This window comes from Prunus avium, chromosome 2 (genome assembly GCF_965620075.1).
Source record: "Prunus avium chromosome 2, drPruAviu1.hap1.1, whole genome shotgun sequence".
NCBI lineage: Eukaryota > Viridiplantae > Streptophyta > Magnoliopsida > Rosales > Rosaceae > Prunus > Prunus avium.
Genome location: NC_142285.1, coordinates 11,875,252 through 11,882,268, shown reverse-complemented (window position 1 = coordinate 11,882,268; position 7,017 = coordinate 11,875,252). Strand labels below are relative to the sequence as shown.

Here is a 7,017-nt window from a genome sequence, read left to right as displayed (position 1 = left end):
GGAGATGCACATGTCAGCATCTAAGAGCTTCATCAATCAAATGAAATCATATGCCAAAAAGGAATAAATTATCCCTATTTGGTCATCTTCCCAAATCACGAGTTAATTTCCCTAAATGAAGGATTTTGACTTAATTAAGAGCTAAATTAAATCAATTAGCTCAAATTAAATCAAATAAGAAATTAATCCCACAAATCACGGGATTCAGATTGAGGATTCCAAACCAAGGTCCAATTCTTTGCCTATAAATACCAAGCTCATATTCAGAAGAAAGGATCTTGGGAGAAAGGGCTTAGACACACCCAAGCACTCAGAAGAAACAGAAAACTCTTTGCATTCTTCATCTCACTTCGGAAGAGCCACCAAGCACAACAAATACGTGCCGGTTCCTCCACCCTAGAAAAATCCAATCACCAAACAAGCCTTGTGCTGCCCGTATGATCAAGATCAAGTCTCTACGACCCTTGTATCAAACACAAATTTTCTTTAAACACTTTGGAGATCGAATCAGAGGAAATTCTTTTATTTTTGTAAAAGAATACCCACAGAGATTGTAACCTACACACTTGATAAATCAATACAAATATTATTTTGTACACGTGTTCTTGTCTCATTTGTCGCAGGATTTTCGTGTTTACACACTTATATACCCACTATCTCTTCATCCCCCTTCAGATTTCTCATGGCCCTTATTTCTCACTCTCTTTCCCAAAATCATCCTTCTCTGCAATGTGCTCAGCCACATACCAACTCTGATTCAAATGTATTTTTTTTATTATTTTTTTATTTAGCTTTTTTCTGTAATTATTTGATTTTGATTCTGTAAAAATAAAATTTAGTTGGTTTTTGTCTTAGTAACGAGGTGGTCGACGACCCCTCAACCACTCCTCATCTGCTGCCTCTATGTTAGGTATGAAAACTTCTCTAAATATTTTGAGTTACGAGTTTGGAATCATGGAAATATTAAGATTTACCTTATTTTTATTTATTATAAAGATTTCTTGTGCTTGCGTTGCCTGGTGGTGTCTTGTAATTGATGTTTTGTTTATTTGCTGGACCTTGCAATGATTCAGCATTTTTCAGATTTCGTTGTTAAGCCTTCATTCGAGAACTTAAATCTTAAGGACTTGTTATATTTCATTTATGTAAACTGTGAGAAGAAATAAAAGATTAGCAACCTTGATTTAGCACTGCCATTTGAGAATTTTCCATTATGGATAATTGTAGCTATTAAAGACTTGAAGCCCCCTTCAGACAACCAAGAGACCAACGCTAGGCTGTGAATCTATTGTTGTAGATGGCAGGTTTTAGCATCCTTTGTTTTCCATCTCTTTATTAGAAATAAAAAATTGTGCCACAATTTTATTTATTTCTTGTTTGGCTCATTTTCTTTTGAAACTTAATTTTTAAAGACCCTGCATTATAAATTTTTTCCCTTCTCTTTTCATATATTGGAGGACTTCAATGAATTCACTTAAATTGATAAGGTCTCTAGTCTGCAAGAGATATTTGGTTATATACTGTGAATAAGTATATGTTATTGATGTAATTTTGTATTCCCCCATTTCCATTTTAAAAGATCTTTTTGGCAATGTTTAAATTTCAACCGAGAAGAAGCGAGTATTCTAAAGGTTGCTGTTATACATTATACGCATGTCCTTTGGTTGAGTTTTTCTAACATGACTAGGATTTTGAAGTTGGACATTTATGTTTTTTGGTTTCCTGCTTGTAGGAAAATGCCTAAGAAAAGAGTGGGTCTAACATGACTAGGATTTTGAAGTTGGACTTTTGTATCTGATTTTCAAACATCTGAGATGAAATTTTACTCTCATTTTTGTCTAATGGAGATTGTGAATTGGTAATCAGGTTGAGGAGCTATTTAAAAACATACATTGCCTATTTGATTTGGATTTTCTCTTTTTCTCTGGTTTGATGTAGCAGTAGCCATTTTGATTTGGCTAGAAGATTTAGCTATAAGGAATTGCTTTCTGCTTTTTAAAACCAAACCAAATTCTCATTTGAAGCAATAAGTTTCTGGGAATCTGTTATACACATGAACTTATTTGATGACTGCAAATACCTATATTAATTTCTTGGATATTGATTTGGAAAAGGGAGTGAAGGAGAGTGATTTCTAAACTGATTTTTAAGAAATTGGGAGTTATATTCATTAACGAAAGAGGTATACCTCATTTTTGCTTAAAAATTTGTTCCCATTATCCAATTGAAACTGTTAGCTAAACAGTGTGTAGTTGAAGATAAACAAGGTTGATCTTTTTCTCTTTATTTCAGCGTAGTATGTTGCTCCTATTTATGTGTTTGTAAATGTGCAAGATGAACTATAATAAGAAGAAGAAATCTTGTTAGGCACTGAGGTCTTCCAGTTTAGGTTGTGATTGATTACAAAATGATGGCAATCTAGTAATCACAGTAACGATTATAGTGATTTAGATTGATAAGGTAGTGTTTTGTGCTTTAACTTTCAAATGATATGGCATTGGCATTGCAGGTGAGTTAGAGTTCTTTCTTTGTAGGAAGTGCAATTAAGTCTTAAGGTGCTTGGGTATTGCAGCTTGTTTTCATTTTACCTTTGCTGCTGCCCCTTTGGTCCACAACATAATTTTTCTGTTTGAGCAATTAGATATATCATTGTCCTTGTCTTTTTATTAATTTTTAACACTAGAAAGAATCATATTATAAATGAAAGCTGGTCCTAAACCAAAATACCTGCATAGCTCTGCCAAGGACTTCTGCACTATTGTTGTTATTGTTGTTAGTTCACTAAACAGATTGAATAGAATATAGGATGCTTCCTTTGTGAGAAAAAGGTCTGTAAACTCTATGTACTCATATAAGCATACCCACTCTCTTTCCCCAAAGATTTCTGATGGCTTGAGTTATTTTCCACTCTCTGACCCCAGACCATCTACCCTTCAGTTCTCTTTATCTTATAGTGTGTTTAGAACAATGTCATTTAAGAGTCTTTACTTTACTGGGGTAGTATCCTGTTTTTCCATGTCAGATTTATTTGAGGAGGTGGAAGGATTTGGTTTGGGGTTTTGGACAGAGGACCATATGAGGTAAGAACCTCTTCTTCTCATTACACTTGGTTCCATTTAAGGTTTGGTATATATATATATATATTAAATTTTAAATTTCTTGGTTTTGGCATCTTCTTGACCATTGACATTTCCTTATTTTGTTTCTTTTGTAAAGGAAGATGATTGATGAGTTTGAGAAGGTCAAGCAAACAATTGGCAGTGTTTGGGAATTCCTCGATATTAGATCACAGCCCCTATACCACAAGTGTTAAAGATCATGACTACAAAACTTGGGGATACAAAGGGCATAGAGTGGAGAAATAATGATTGCAGAACTTGGGTTTACAAAGGGCAAGAATATATGGGGCTTGGCCTCCAGTCTTTTAGTGGAGAGTTCTTCACTCGGTTATGTTATGTCTACTATTTTTGGATATGTTATGTGTACTTGAATGACTGGTATGCTTATTTACTTTTGAATGGGAGAAACTTTTATTCAAGTAATTTTCTATTGATCTATTTATCTAAATTTATTGTTTTTCGAAATTACAATATGTTAATGAACAAAAGGTTATCAAAAAACAGAATATAAATAAAATTATTTAAAATACTTAAAATATACATATTTTAGCGACCAACTAAGGGTTCGTTTGGAAGTGCTTTTGGAGCAGCGAAAAGCGCTTCTAAATGGGTGAAACCGCTTCTGTCTTTTAAAAATGGTGTTTGGCAAAAATTGCCAAAGCGCTTTGGGTGAGATCCAAAAGCACTTGGAGTGGTTTTGGAAGAAGCACTTGAGAGGTGCTTCTTCATAAAAGCGCTACAGGACAAAAACACGGGAAGCACTTGGCTCCCTTTAATGAAACTTTTAAAATGCCGAAAATACCCATATTTAATTTTTTAAAATGCCAAAACACCCTTTCTTTCTTTCTTTCTTTTTTCTCTTTTTCTCTCCTATTAAAACCAAAATTACCCGCGAAAAGCCCAAACTCCAAAACCTATCAGACGCCAAAACCTATCACCCATCTTCTATCTCTCACACAATTTGCTCTGGTCGGCAGCAAAGCTTCAGCCTCAGCACCCTTCAGCAACACCCTTCTTCTTCTTCTTCTTCTACCTTCACATCCACGAAGTCACAGCACACACCAACTCTTTAGATTTTTTGGACTTCATGTTGCAGGGGAATTCCAAATCCTAGTGGACTTTTCATCTGGCATATTTCTGCTTATTCTGAAAGAGAGGTAATCATCGATTCTTGTTAACTTGTCTTGCTTAAATCTCATGTTTCTATTCTGTTGGTTCTTGTTGTTTCCAAATTTATTGGCTTTTCTGTGTGTTCTCATAAATCCCAGCAATTGAACTTGAAAAGTTCCTGAATTTTTCGTTGACCATTAGCTTGTGATTGATAGTTTGATTTTTCAAAAATTATTTTTCATTATAGTAAAAACAGACAGATGTACAAAATGTTTCTGAATTAGCACTAGAAAATGCCCTTATGGTGTTTTCCCTTTTGCTTAAATTTATGGTCAGTTTGTCTGTTTGTTGCCTCAGTCACTCCCTCGCTCACTACTTTCAAATCCTAGCACATATACTTTCCATATATTTTGATTGAAGTTGAATGAAAATTTTAAAGACAGATGCATTAATGGAAAACATATATGGCTTTGTGAGAGATTAAAATACTGGGAAGTTACTTCCAACCGTATGATGATGATGATGAGCTACTTCCCTCCGGTGGGGTGGGAGTTACTATAGGGGAAGAGATGGTTGAAGAACAAAATCTAACACATGGGCGTGAGATGGCTGACGAACGTGAGAGAATTGCAAATCTTCTTATGTCTGGTTAATTCCTTTTTTAGTTTCAAAGAATGATTAAAAATTATACTTGGTGAAGTTCATACTTTTTAAAGTTATGTTTTTATTTTGGGATCCTGTAAATTTTTATTTCCTATGTTTATTATAATAATTTTGGGATTCTTTAAATTTTTTAAAAGTAATTTTAAAAGTGCTTTTATTGTGCCAACCAAACACTCAACAAAATATCAAAAACGCTTTTATGTAGTGTAAAAGCACTTTTAAATGTGACATCCAAACGACAAACTGCTTCTTTGTAGAAACGCTTAAGTCATAAGCGCTACTGGCATAAGCGCTACTAGCATAAGCACTTCGGAAAGAAGCACTCCCAAACGAGCCTTAAGTAAGCTTTAGCGACCAAATCTCGTAGTCACAAGAAACTATTTGCGACGAACCAATCTCTTTGGTCGCCCAATCCTTCCACAGTTCGCGGCAAATTTTGGTATTTTCGCTGGAACCTGTCTTTATAGGCGACCAACTGTTTACTTTAAGGCGACGAAACCAATTAGTCGCGAAAGTATTTTGGCGACGAAAATTATTTTTCGTCGCCTTTTGTCATTTTTACTTTCAGCCACGAGCTTTGGGCGACAAAGCTAGTGACGAAATTATTTCGTCGCTAAAGGTTTTTGGCGACGAAATATCAGCTTTTAGCGACCAAAGATGGTGGTCGCCGAAAGGGTTTTTCCTTGTAGTGTGCATATTTGAAATGCAAACGCTGAACCCCTAAACGCCTGTGTGCAAATAACAATTCTAGGAAATTGGAAACACTGAGTTTCTCAGTTAAAAAACTCATCTTTCTCTTTTGATGCCAACCTCAGTTCTCCATTAACAAGCCCAAAAACTCCAATTGGACATCATGATTAGAGTTCTCGAGTAACAAAACAAATCTCAAATTGAAAAAAAAAAAAAGTAAAAAGAAAATTCAAGAATCCAAGTCTTTAAACAAAATCAACAACCTGATTGTTCAAAAGTTCATAGCTTATTTTGATGCACAAATCGATAACCTCATACATGGAAGAAAACAAATCCTCCATAAAATGAAAATTACATGTCTGATGCTTTGATGTATGGATACATCAAAGTATTGAAGAAAAACCGTTGTACAAGGGGGCAGTTTATATTTGCTACATATTGGAGACACAAATGCGAATGCAAGTTTTTGAAACCTAAGGAGTGTAGATGTAAATTATTATTATTGATTTGCTCACACTGATTTCTTGAAATAATGAAAGTTGTTAATAAAGAAGAATGAAGAAACGTTTGATATAGAATACTTTTGTATAGTTTGTTATTTGAGATTCAAGGTCTCGCTTCTAGAAGAGTCTGAATGGTAATACTTTCGAAATGTTTAGCAAAGCGTGTTTCTACTTTGTAATTAATTAATTTATTAATTTGACTAATTTGCATGGACAACGACCTTTCTAATTGGCCATTTTGATGCATTATCATTCATAAAAAAGTACTCAGTACGCGTCCAATTATTTTTGGCTTATTTATGTACATGCCCCTTGTGCTTTCAAACTTGTTTCATATTACTACCTGGGCTTTGAAACGTCTCAAAATACCCCCCACACTTTTAAAAACGGTCTCATGTTACCCATTCCGTCAGTATTATAGACGTTCCGTTACGTGCTTTGGGCCCCACTTCGTTTTAATCCTTAACATTGGAGAATAAAGGTTTTTTCAGCTTCAGAAAAGGGGAAATGGGGTATTTGGGTGAGAAGAGGAAATTTGGAGAGGAAGGGTAGGGCTTATCAAAATCTGAGGTGGGGTTCGAATTTTGGGAGAATCTGGAGAAGAAATCACTGTTTGGGTTGGGTTGCTGCTACTGCAGCTTGTAATCTGTACCCAGTTCCTAATCCTTCGCCTTGAAGATACAAACTACAAAGAACAATGATATATTTATATATCCCATTTGAAATAGATGAAAGCACATCAAGAGACAAGCTCATGTCACCACTCCCTTTCATAAGATCTAGATTAGTTGGGCACAAGTCGGGCAAAACTAGTCCCTCTACTTCTAGTTGCTTGTGCTCTTCTTCTTGAGTAGACTTCCAAACTTGCGGAGTAAAGTCTTCTTCTTCTTCCGTTGCTGCTGCTGCTTTGATGGAGAGATTCTACCATCATC

At 35.1% G+C, this 7,017-nt stretch overlaps 1 long non-coding RNA gene across 4 annotated transcripts; it reads left to right on the top strand.

Annotated features, from left to right (window-relative positions):
- The first annotated feature begins 639 nt into the window (after window positions 1-639).
- On the top strand, window positions 640-3,584 carry LOC110774195 (uncharacterized). Of its 4 annotated transcripts, none has more exons than XR_015834026.1 (4): window positions 640-763; window positions 856-910; window positions 1,228-3,080; window positions 3,217-3,584. It is a non-coding gene; the product is annotated as an uncharacterized LOC110774195 (long non-coding RNA). The 4 variants fall into 4 exon arrangements; XR_015834025.1 differs by having other exon boundaries at window positions 1,074-3,080; XR_015834024.1 differs by having other exon boundaries at window positions 856-3,080.
- The last annotated feature ends 3,433 nt before the right edge of the window (window positions 3,585-7,017 follow it).